This window comes from Rutidosis leptorrhynchoides, chromosome 1 (assembly GCF_046630445.1).
Source record: "Rutidosis leptorrhynchoides isolate AG116_Rl617_1_P2 chromosome 1, CSIRO_AGI_Rlap_v1, whole genome shotgun sequence".
Lineage (NCBI taxonomy): Eukaryota > Viridiplantae > Streptophyta > Magnoliopsida > Asterales > Asteraceae > Rutidosis > Rutidosis leptorrhynchoides.
This window is the reverse complement of record NC_092333.1, coordinates 564,902,989-564,916,949: the sequence shown is the minus strand read 5'-3', so window position 1 is coordinate 564,916,949 and position 13,961 is coordinate 564,902,989. Positions and strand designations below refer to the sequence as shown.

Below are 13,961 nucleotides of genomic sequence, written 5' to 3'. Positions count from 1 at the left end.
TTGGTTCAATTTCTATAACTATAACAATCTTATTTTAAGTGATGATCTTACTTGAACTTGTTTTCGTGTCATGATTCTGCTTCAAGAACTTCGAGCCATCCAAGGATCCATTGAAGCTAGATCCATTTTTCTCTTTTCCAGTAGGTTTATCCAAGGAACTTAAGGTAGTAATGATGTTCATAACATCATTCGATTCATACATATAAAGCTATCTTATTCGAAGGTTTAAACTTGTAATCACTAGAACATAGTTTAGTTAATTCTAAACTTGTTCGCAAACAAAAGTTAATCCTTCTAAATTGACTTTTAAAATCAACTAAACACATGTTCTATATCTATATGATATGCTAACTTAATGATTTAAAACCTGGAAACACGAAAAACACCGTAAAACCGGATTTACGCCGTCGTAGTAACACCGCGGGCTGTTTTGGGTTAGTTAATTAAAAACTATGATAAACTTTGATTTTAAAGTTGTTATTCTGAGAAAATGATTTTTATTATGAACCTGAAACTATATCCAAAAATTATGATTAAACTCAAAGTGGAAGTATGTTTTCTAAAATGGTCATCTAGACGTCGTTCTTTCGACTGAAATGACTACCTTTACAAAAAAGACTTGTAACTTATTTTTCCGGCTATAAACCTATACTTTTCTGTTTAGATTCATAAAATAGAGTTCAATATGAAACCATAGCAATTTGATTCACTCAAAACGGATTTAAAATGAAGAAGTTATGGGTAAAACAAGATTGGATAATTTTTCTCATTTTAGCTACGTGAAAATTGGTAACAAATCTATTCCAACCATAACTTAATCAACTTGTATTGTATATTATGTAATCTTGAGATACCATAGACACGTATACAATGTTTCGACCTATCATGTCGACACATCTATATATATTTCGGAACAACCATAGACACTCTATATGTGAATGTTGGAGTTAGCTATACAGGGTTGAGGTTGATTCCAAAATATATATAGTTTGAGTTGTGATCAATACTGAGATACGTATACACTGGGTCGTGGATTGATTCAAGATAATATTTATCGATTTATTCCTATACATCTAACTGTGGACAACTAGTTGTAGGTTACTAACGAGGACAGCTGACTTAATAAACTTAAAACATCAAAATATATTAAAAGTGTTGTAAATATATTTTGAACATACTTTGATATATATGTATATATTGTTATAGGTTCGTGAATCAACCAGTGGCCAAGTCTTACTTCCCGACGAAGTAAAAATCTGTGAAAGTGAGTTATAGTCCCACTTTTAAAATCTAATATTTTTGGGATGAGAATACATGCAGGTTTTATAAATGATTTACAAAATAGACACAAGTACGTGAAACTACATTCTATGGTTGAATTATCGAAATCGAATATGCCCCTTTTTATTAAGTCTGGTAATCTAAGAATTAGGGAACAGACACCCTAATTGACGCGAATCCTAAAGATAGATCTATTGGGCCTAACAAACCCCATCCAAAGTACCGGATGCTTTAGTACTTCGAAATTTATATCATATCCGAAGGGTGTCCCGGAATGATGGGGATATTCTTATATATATGCATCTTGTTAATGTCGGTTACCAGGTGTTCACCATATGAATGATTTTTATCTCTATGTATGGGATGTGTATTGAAATATGAAATCTTGTGGTCTATTGTTACGATTTGATATATATAGGTTAAACCTATAACTCACCAACATTTTTGTTGACGTTTAAAGCATGTTTATTCTCAGGTGAATATTAAGAGCTTTCGCTGTTGCATACTAAAATAAGGACAAGATTTGGAGTCCATGTTTATATGATATTGTGTAAAAACTGCATTCAAGAAACTGATTTCGATGTAACATATTTGTATTGTAAACCATTATGTAATGGTCGTGTGTAAACAGGATATTTTAGATTATCATTATTTGATAATCTACGTAAAGCTTTTTAAACCTTTATTTATGAAATAAAGGTTATGGTTTGTTTTAAAAATGAATGCAGTCTTTGAAAAACGTCTCATATAGAGGTCAAAACCTCGCAACGAAATCAATTAATATGGAACGTTTTTAATCAATAAGAACGGGACATTTCACCAAACACCACCGACGGTTCGTTGTGCTTGGTGTTTTGTGTGTTTGACCAAAATGATAGATCTATCGTATCTTTTGACTCGTAGCTCCGATTTAGTCACCATTTGTTTCAAATGGTGTATTTTTTCGAGATCTATCTGTTGATAAACTGCCGTAGGCTGTTTGTCCCAAATATTTTTCGAAACGGGACCTCGAAAGCCTTCAGTTTTGCCTTTTTTCTACTTTTGACCGTTTTGAATTTCTTTCATATTATTCCTTTTGTGTATGCATGACTTAGCATAGTACATATTGTTTTAAGGCCTATTATTTCACTCACACCGTAATTATGTATAACGCATATAATTTTGAATCTAGTGTCATTTCATTAAATATACATTTTAAATCACTAATACGCGCAGCCAAATGGAGTACCATTTGGCGGCGCATAAACTTTGGTTTCAGATTGTGCTGAAATTCTCAAGATCACCCTAAAACGAACCTAACATCAAGACTCTCGGAAAGTTTCTTGCCATTCGAGGTCCTCAGGATACTGAAAAAGACAGTTTACTTATTCTTTATGTTCTCTTTGAACGTTTTCATTTTATATCGTATTATTACTTTTTGTATGCATGACTTAGCATGGTATATATAGTTTTAAGGCCTATTATTTCACTCGCAATGTAATTATGTATAACGCACATATTTTTGAATCTAATGTCACTGATAATGCTAAAAACGAACATATATTCATAGCATTATCCTTCAAGAAAGACAAGCTTTTAGTTTCAATTGTTCTATTTACAAGTGATATTCGTTTAAATAATAAAAGGTGATGACAAAAGACAGATTCGATGATTTGAAGACGCAAATGACCAAAAAGCTCAAAGTACAAAGTACAATCCAAGTGGTTCAATTTATTGATAAGAAACGTCTAAAAATGACAAGGGTACAAGTCGCAAAATGCAAAGTACAAGATATCTAAGCGTACAAAAAGGCGTTCAAAAATCCAAAAATGGGACCTGAGTCAACTATCAATGCACGACGCAACGGACCTAAAATTACAAATTAACTATGCACATAAATATAATATAATATATAATTAATTCTATAAAATTATATATATTATATTTATATATTAAAAACCGTCGGTAAGCTAGGATTCAAAGTATGTGAGCTGGAAATGGAACCCCCGCACTCGCGGAGCTGTGAAGCACAAAAGCTCCGCACTCGTGGAGCTGTACAGTGAAACGTGGGCCTATAAAAAGGCCGCGCATTCTGATCGATTAAACACACCTTTTTCTATCTATCTATCTATGATATATTTATATTTATATTTTATAATTTTAATTTAAGTTTAATAATAATAAGGTTATAGTGGCGAATGTTTTAAGTTTGTAAGTCGAAATTCTGTCCGTGTAACACTACGCGATTAATACTCATTGTAAGTTATGTTCAATCCTTTTAAATTAATGTCTCGTAGATAAGTTATTATTATGCTTATTTAAATCGAAGTAATCATGATGTTGGGCTAAATATTAAAGACGGGGTAATTGGGCTTTATACCATAATTGGGGTTTGGACAAAAGACCGACACTTGTGGAAATTGTACTATGGACTATTAATGGGCTTTATATTTGTTTAACTGAATGATAGTTCGTTAATTTAATATAGAGATTTACAATTTGACGTATCTATAAATAACTATTTACACTCGATCGGACACGATGGGTGGGATATTTATAAGTACTAAATATCGTTCATTTAACTGGACACGGGAATGGATAAATAGTCAATCGACTCATTAAAATAGGGGTGGATTACATACAAGGATACTTGGTGTAATTGATAATAAAGTATTAAAACCTTGGATTACACACAGTCGATAACCTGGTGTAATCATTAACAATGTATTAAGACCTTGTTACAGTTTAAGTCCCCAATTAGTTGGAATATTTGATTTCGGGTATAAGGATAATTTGACGAGGACACTCGCACTTTATATTTATGACTGATGGACTGTTATGGACAAAAACCGTATGGACATATTGAATAATCCAGGACAAAGGACAATTAACCCATGGTAATAAACTAAAATCAACACGTCGAACATCATGATTACGGAAGTTTAAATAAGCATAATTCCTTTATTTTGTATCTTATCGCATATTTAATTATCGTACTTTTAATTATCGCAAATTTATTTACCGTCATTTTAATTATCGCACTTTTAATTATCACATTTTTATTTATCATCATTTACTTTACGCTTTAAATTAAGTTGTATTTATATTTAATATTTTATATTAGGTTTTAATTGCGACTTAAGACATAAAATCGACAAACCGGTCATTAAACGGTAAAAACCCCCTTATATATATATATATATATATATATATATATATATATATATATATATATACAAATATAGTTTTAAAAATATAGAGTTAAACTTGGCTAGCTCTCTGCGGAACGAATCGGACTTACTAAAAACTACACTACTGTACGATTAGGTACACTGCCTATAGTGTTGTAGCAAGATTTAGGTATATCCATTCTATAAATAAATAAATAACTTGTGTAAAATTGTATCGTATTTAACAGTATTTAATAGTAAAAATATAACTATTTCGTATACACCTCGCATAACATCAAGTATTTTTGGCGCCACTGCCGGGGAAAATTCAACGCCGAAGCGAAACGCTATAAAAAAAAGATTTTTATTAAGTTTTAATCTATTTTTATAAAAATATAAGTTTTAAATATTAAAAACAAAAATATAAAAACATAAAAAAATATATATATCTATTTAGGTGTTTTAATTAAAAAGTTTATTTTTTTTAGAATTATAAAAATCTAATAAGTAATCGTTAAAATATAAGTTTTATTTAAGTTATATTTTATAAAAAAAACAAAACAGAAAATTAAAATTAAAAAAAAAAACTGAACCTGCGTAATTTGAACCTGCACATCAGCTGAATCTGCATCCTCCGCACTCGCGGAGTTATTGGGCTGCAGAAATCCGCACTCGTAGAGTATTCTGACACGCCTGACCTGGTACGCATTAATTACACAGTTAGGGTTTATATAATTTTAATTATAATTAATTAATAATAATTAGGGTTTAGTTGTTTAATAATTAATTTTAGTTTTAATTAAATTTGTATATTTAAGTTTTAAATAAGTTTAATTAATATATAAAATTAATACTTTTATTAAATAATAATATAAAAATTATATTTTATAAAAATTATATTTTTTTATAACTTTAGTTTTATTTTTAAATTTTGTATCTTTTTAATCGTTTAATTGTAATTTGTATTTTTATCGTTCGTAATTAGTTTTAAGTTAGTTTTTGCCGTAGTTTATTTTTATTGTTAGATTTCTAAGATTTGCCGTAAAATCCCTTAAGTGCTTTTCCTTTAGATTAAGATTTAGACGCCTTAGAATTTTACGATGTCGCTTATCGCTTTAATATTTTATAGATTTTAGTGCCTAATTAAGTTATTGCCGTTTTGGATATAGAATTCCTTTTAAGCTGTAATACCTTTAGACGCAACTTTTAGTCTTAAGTTTTTTTTTAGAATTTTAAGTTTCAACGCTTTACTTTCTTATTATTATTTTTCGACCTTTTATTTTTCGACGTTTTCCGACGCACTCTTTTTCTTTCTTATTTCTCGACGCTCTTGTTTTTAGGACATAGATTTTTATTTCAAAATTTCGACGAAAAATTATTTTAAGCGGTTAAATTGATAGACATCCAAAATTTTCTGGTTTGTAGTAATAGTTGGATTTGTTAGTGGCGAGTTATGGGCTTCCAATTTAAAGGGTCCTGGCTACCTGCTGCATCTATTGGCTATTCAAAACGTGGGCAAAATCAGAAAAGTCTATTAATTTGATAGCTTATATAATTTTTATCTTTTATAACTAATAGGATATTCAGTGAATGCACCGAGCAAAACGTTCACCACCTTTCATACGTTCACCACCTGTAACTCGATCAAGACATCTAGCCAACATTGTCGCCATTGATTTTTCTTTAAAATCTTCATCTAGTCAACCAAGTACTCCAATTCAAATTTCCGATAATCCATTTTTTGAACCCGACCTCACAATTGAGAATTCGGAGGATATTCAGGGACAATTCAGAGATCCTGAACCACTAATCATTCCTCCTGAACCACAAATTACTCATTCGGAGATTGTCAAGGAGGAAACGATTAAGTCAGAATCTTCTAGTGATTCAGATTCAACAAATTCAATCATGGAAAATCTGGAACCTCTAAGTATGGAAGACCGAATGAAGGCTAAACGCACTGGCCAAGGTCACGCAATTACTCAACCAGACATTAATGCAATAAATTATGAAATCAAAGGACAAATCCTACACATGGTAACTAATCAATGCCAATTTATTGGTGCGCCGAAGGAAGATCCAAACGAACATCTTCGAACTTTTAATAGGATTTGTACTCTATTCAAAATCAGAGAAGTAGAGGATGAACATATTTATCTCATGTTATTTCCCTGGACTTTAAAGGGAGAAGCCAAAGATTGGTTAGAATCGTTACCTGAAGGGGCGATAGATACATGGGATGTTTTAGTTGAAAAATTTCTTAAACAATTCTTTCAAGCATCTAAAGCCGTGAGACTTCAAGGAGAAATTGTTAAATTCACACAAAAGCCAAATGAAACTCTATATGAGGCATGGACAAGATTTGAAAAATTGTTAAGAGGATGTCCTCAACATGGTTTAGACACTTATCAAATAGTACAAATATTCTATCAAGGATGCGACATCACTACACGAAAAGACATCAACATAGCAGCTGGTGGTTCCATTATGAAGAAAACCGCAACTGAAGCTTACAAAATTATTGATAACACTGCTTCCCACTCACATGAGTAGCATCAAGAAAAAGATATTGTTAGATCATCTAAAGCGGCTAGAGCCGATTCTAGCCATGACTTTGATTCCATGTCTGCAAAGATAGATGCTTTTGAGAGACGAATGGAAAAGATGACTAAAGATATTCACGCTATACAAATTAGTTGTGAGCAGTGTGGAGGACCACATTTGACAAAAGATTGTCTCAGTATTGAACAAAGAATGGAACAAAGAGAGAATGTTTCATACATGAACCAAAGGCCTGGAAATAATTATAAAAAGTAATTATCAAATGCCAAGACCAAATTACAATCAAAATCAGAATTATAACCGAAATGTTCCATACAACAACCATCAAGGTCCTAGCAATCAACAAGTATCCAATAATACTTACAATCAGCAAAGACCTATTTTTCAAAATAAACCACCACAAATCGATGATAAAAAGCCAAATTTAGAAGACATGATGTCGAAGCTAGTTGAATCTCAAACTCAATTTTTCACATCTTAGAAACAAACCAATGAACAAAATGCTCAAGCATTTAGAAATCAACAAGCTTCTATTCAAAATCTGGAACAAGAAGTGAGCAACCTAGCAAGGTTGATAGGTGAAAGAAAACCGGGGAGTCTACCTAGCGATACAAATGCTAACCCCTAAAATGAAACAGCTAAAGTCATTACCACGAGAAGTGGTATTACACTTAAACCACCTGAAATGCCTGTAATTTCTGATGACGCTATTCCTACTACACAGGAACCACAACCTAAACAAGAGAAGGAATTAGAACCGGTAGTTGAAAAGGTTAATGAAGATAACACAGTTAAGGCTAAACCTTATGTTAAACCATACCAACCACCACTTCCTTACCCAAGTAAAATGAGAAAAGAAAGACTTGAAGTCGAGCAATCCATATTCTTGGATATGTTTAAACAAATAAATGTAAATCTTCCTTTCATTGATGTGATATCAGGAATGCCAAGATATGCTAAATTCTTGAAAGATCTAATCACAAATAGAAAGAAAATGGAAGAACTCTCGGCTGTTATAATGAATGCTAATTGTTCTGCAGTGCTGTTGAATAAGATACCAGAAAAATTATCAGATCCAGGAAGTTTCACAATTCCATGTTTTCTGGGTAGTCTTAGTGTGATGACCCGGAAATTTCCGATCAAATTTAAACTTAATCTTTCTATGATTCTGACACGTTAAGCAAAGTCTGTAATGTTGAGTCTCGAAAGTTTTGAAACTATATTCATTTAATCAATTACCCTTTGACCAAGTTTCGACGATTCACGAACCATTATATGAACGGATATGAATATGTATGTATATATGTATATATAATTATAGCATGGAAACTTTAACAAAGTATTAGACGTATAATACTTTACATAAACGTATCGACTGCAAAATATATTCAAATAATTATCAATGGAATTAAAAGATAATATTCAAGTGATTGAATTATCAGATGCATTGAATTATGATTACGAGTCTCTATTAAGAGGTCCACTTTTATTTAGAAAACCTTTTCTTTTTAACGGTATCTGGAATATCTGATAAGGGTGATTTACAAAAATGTCATTAGCAAGAGTTAGTAAAAAGTTAGTAATCATTTCCGTTTAAAATTCAAAAATGTACTTTAATTGATTAACTCGCCTCCCTCGAAAAATCAACTCTTTAGTTTTATATTAAACACAGTAGTTAGTAAAATAACTACTATTATTTAAAATAAGTAAATTATATAAAATAAACTTGAAATGTAATCGCTTTTGAAAGACAAAATATTATATCATTTGACAAATATTTCAAATATATATATTGAACAAATTTACAATTTTAAATGAAAATACATATTTTTAACTTAGTCATAAAATGTCCTGACTTAAAATAATATATTTTGACAAATAACGAGCCACTGATTTATAGAAGGAAATGACCACAACACTCAATTATGTAAGATACATTTGTCATAAAGTAATTTTTCAATAACTAAAACTAAAGTTTTATAATGGTACGAGTAATTAAACGTAAAAGGCTAGTTTTCTAAACGTACGAAAGTGCGCTCGAAAAACCGAAAGTGGTACATGAGTAGTGAGACCACGACCGTGTCATTTTTGTAAAAATTATATTTTTACCATGAGCGTAAATATAATATAATATTTAATTAATTCTAAAGATTTAATATATTATATATTAAATTAATATTATTTATGTAACCAAATTACAATGAAGAATGAGTGTCGGTATAATGTGACAAAAGTATATGAGCTGTAAGGAAAGCTCATGTGATCTCAAAAGATTCCAGGGAAATTCTATAAAGCTCGCATTTTATTTGCTCCGAATTCATTTTACCTTATCCCTATATCTCTGCTCTCTCTATATACATATTAATATTATTATTATTATTAAGATTAATATTATTATTAAACTTATTATTATTAGTATTGGTAGTATTATTATTAGTATGATACATAAAATATTACGACGAGGTCATGGGCGGGTCACTTTCAAAACTGGTTATGGAGTAGGATAGGGCTAAGGAAATTATGAGTTATAGCTATGGAGGTTATGGGTATGGATCATGGGTATGCTCGCGAGGCCAATTTAGTGTTCATCATCTCCGTTGCGTCTACGTACATTTCCTGCAATATTGAATCTCAATATTGATACGTGAGTACTCGTAAATTAATTTTTACATATTAATAGTGTATCCCTGACTAGTGCTCGAGAAAATAGGATTATGTATGTTTGTACTTTTGATATTGCCCTTAAATAGGTTATGTTGAATCTTGAATTAGTTACACCTGCGGTTGAGGTAAGATATAAGATATGCATGTCCTTGGAAAGCTAGCGAAAAATTAAGAACTTTTCCTTTAGATATCGAATGGTTTCGATGAACGGATTAGAAGTTATAGCCAATTGAAGTTTTGTAAAAATGATTACTATTATCGTCATTATCGTCGTTCTAATTTTTATCCAATTACTATTATTACTATTATTATTTTTATTATTACTATTATTATTATTATTAACATTATCTATAAAAAGTATTATCGTTAAAATTGTTATTTTTATTATTATTACTATTGTTATTATCGTTAAAAGTATAATTAGTATTATTATGATTATCATTAAAATAATTATTATCCTTATCATAATATTTATTATTATTAGTATTATTATAATTAAAAATTAAAATTTGTAACACTTAATTATTATGATTACTATTATCACTAAAAATGAACGCGATATAAAAGACGATTTAAAAACTATTAGCAAATTGATTAAGAAATAATGAGTATGAGTATCATGATGAAATTTAAATATTGTAAGATAATAATTTAGATAAAATTATCGTTCTTATTATTTTTATCATTACTATTATTATTAAAGGAATCGTTAGTACTAAAACTATCATTTTAACAAAAATTATCATTTTAAAGGAGATGTTATTGTTATTACAAAATATATTTTTTTATTATCATTTTAAATAAAATTATTATTTTAATGTTAATATTAAATAGTATTGTAAATATTAAAGTTATCATAATTAGAATTATCATAATATCTTTGTTAGTAAATATAAATATTGATATCTTTATTAATAGAATAATAATAATTATAATTACAAAATAATACAACTTCTACTTACTATTATTATAGATATTATTTTATCAAATAAATATGTGATACAAACATATTTTACTTTGTGTAATAAAATTTCATTAATAATACCTATCATCCTATCTTTATGATATTAAATAAATTTTATAAATTTTATTACTTAATATATATAAAAGTATATTTTATTATATAAATATTAATATAAAGTTTTAATTATTAATAAATGAATTATATTATTTACTCTAATAAATTTTAAAAAATATATATATATTTAAAAATATAAAACGACGATATTTAAATTATATAATAATCATGTATAAATTTTGGAAAATCATTATGAGTCAAATAGACTTTTGTTGACTTTTGCATATTAGACTCGAGCTTTAGGATTATGGTACGCTATGACTTGACTTAATTTGTTAGACAAATATTGACCAACATATAAATATATATAATTAATTTAGGTTCGTGAATCCGAGGCCAACCTTGCACTTGTTCAATGACGTTATATGTATATTTACTACGAAATACAGTATGGTGAGTTTCATTTGCCTTTTTACCCTTTATATTTTTGGGCTGAGAATACATGCGCAACTTTTATAACTGTTTTACGGAATAGACACAAGTACTTAAAATTACATTCTATGGTTGGATTTTTAAACCGAATATCGCCCTTTTTATTAAGTCTGGTAATCTAAGAATTAGGGAACAGACACTCTAATTGACGCGAACTCTAAAGATAGTTCTATCGGGCCCAACAAGCCCCATCCAAAGTACCGGATGCTTTAGTACTTCGAAATTTATATCATGTCCGAAGGAGGATCCCGGAATGATGGGGATATTCTTATATGCATATTGTGAATGTCGGTTACCAGGTGTTCAATCCATATGAATGATATTTTTGTCTCTATGCATGAGACGTATGTTTATGAGAAATGGAAATATGAAATTCTTGTGGTCTATTAAAATGATGGAAATAAATGATTATGATAAACTAATGAACTCACCAACCTTTTGGTTGACACTTTAAAGCATGTTTATTCTCAGGTGTTAAAGAAATCTTCCGCTGTGCATTTGCTCATTTTAAAGATATTTATTGGAGTCTTTCATAGCATATTTCGAAGAATGTTGCATTTGAGTCATTGAGTTCATCAAAGATTATTATTAAATTAATTTATAGTTGGATAGTGGATATTATGAAATGGTATGCGTGCCTCTCAATTTTCGATATAAAGAAAGATTATCTTTTAAAAATGAATGCAATGTTTGTAAAATGTATCATATAGAGGTCAAATACCTTGCAATGTAATCAACTATTGTGAATCATTTATAATGTATATGAACGGATCCTTTCAGTTGGTATCAGAGCGGTGGTCTTAGCGAACCAGGTCTGCATTAGTGTGTCTAACTTATAAGTCGATAGGATGCATTAGTGAGTCTGGACTTCGACCGTGTCTGCATGTCAAAAGTTTTGCTTATCATTTTGTGTCAAAAATTAACTACTTATCATCCTCAGAAAATTACCTGCTTATCATTTTTAGTCTAAGACACGTCTTGCTGCATTGATTGCATGAATAGTGTATAGACAAAACTTCATATCTTAGCAAATCTGCTAAATCATATCTTATCATATCTGTTACTTTAAACTTTGCCTGACATATCCCGCAAAGTCCTCCGTAATCTACGAAATCTTTTGATCTATATATATATATTCTATGTAATTAGAATACCATCCGTTAGCCAAAATCATTTCATATCGGGAAAAAAAATTCCTTTATCCAATCGTACGAAATGGAATTCGTCATCAGTTCAAGTCACTCAGATTCCGAAATGGAATCCCATTCAAGCTCCGAAAGCAGTGTGACCGGAATAGATCAACCAATTAGTCATCACCTATTCTGGATGAATTGGGGATGGGTTCGCAGCCTCCTCAATCATTGGAGACAAGAAGAAGGTGATCCCTTCCATCCACCACATTGCCTTCTTGACGAAGAACCTGAATCACTTACCGGCGAAACTGTCCGAAATACCATGTTCTCGCTCGTTTCCAGAGTATCTCGTCACGATTATATATTACATCAAATTTTAGATTTTATTTATCCGCTCGTCCGAACCGATAATCACCCCGGTGTAATAGAAGAAGTCAACGAGCTTCGCGCTCGGGTAGTGGCTTTGGAGAATATGGTGCAGAGATTACAAACACCAGCAGCAGCATCAGCAGCATAACCAGTACCACCATCATCAACGCCAACTGTACCATTACCACCTCTAACCACAACCGCGTCGTAAACCTCAACTTCACAATCTGTCCCACGAGCATCAACGTCATACGTATCATAGATACCACGGAGTACCAACAACAATAATTGACGAAGTATTAATTCATAACTTCATTGTTGAAACATTCAGCGGCGATTATGTAATCTCTAAAGTCTTAGAGATTATCGAATCTAGCCCTAACCATAAACCAGTTAAGCGAACCAAAATGATAGAAGGAAGAGTAGAAACCCTGACAAAAATGGTGTGTGATTAACAAGCTAAACTTGCTTTACCAACAGCATCAACAGTACCGTCAGCGTTACCAGCATCGTCAGTACAGTCAACATCCGAATCAACAACACCGATAACATCACAAGCTCCGCCAGTTCAAGAAACACTGTGGAAATAATTATGAATCATACAACGCGTCTATTATATCAACGATTGATGAAGTAGTAATTCATTATTTCTTTATGAAGAATATATACATATATTTTATATATATGAATCTTGAAGTTATAAGGCACCTTTTCGTACTAAGCTATTATGTATGAATTTAAGAAGAGTAGATACTACTCGGTTAATTCATAGTACTAATATGTTATAAGGTACATTATTCGTTAACAACTCAACCATCGTTCACTACAATCTCTGGTTCAAATCAATGAATTCAGTTTCATAATAAATCAAGTGTATCATTCAATAACATGTTTGATTTTACACTTTCATCTTCGATGCACTCGAAACTTACTGGAAAACAACATTCGTATCTTGCGAAGTTAGTAAGAGTTCTATGAACATCAGTATGATTCACTAAGAAAATACCTATAAATATTGAAGTATTGATAACATTAGTGAAATACTCCGCAAAGATTATGTAATCTCTAATGTTTTAGAGAAAATTCATTTCTAATTCAAACTAAAAATCAAATGAGCTTAGTATGGTATTAACTCATTGAATCTGTATTACATCTGAAGAAAATATACCCGCATATATTTTTCATAAAGACTTTAATGAAAATTTTTGTTTAAAATATTATTTGTGAAAATTTTTTTTAACGGGTAGGTAATACCCGAGTGATATTTAAATTCACAATTAATATGTTACACTC

At 30.4% G+C, this 13,961-nt stretch overlaps 1 non-coding gene across 1 annotated transcript; it reads right to left on the bottom strand.

The window, feature by feature from the left end:
• Positions 1-6,722: 6,722 nt before the first annotated feature.
• LOC139886758 (small nucleolar RNA R71) lies at positions 6,723-6,829 on the bottom strand. Its single transcript, XR_011772625.1, has one exon. It is a non-coding gene; the product is annotated as a small nucleolar RNA R71 (small nucleolar RNA).
• Positions 6,830-13,961: the final 7,132 nt, after the last annotated feature.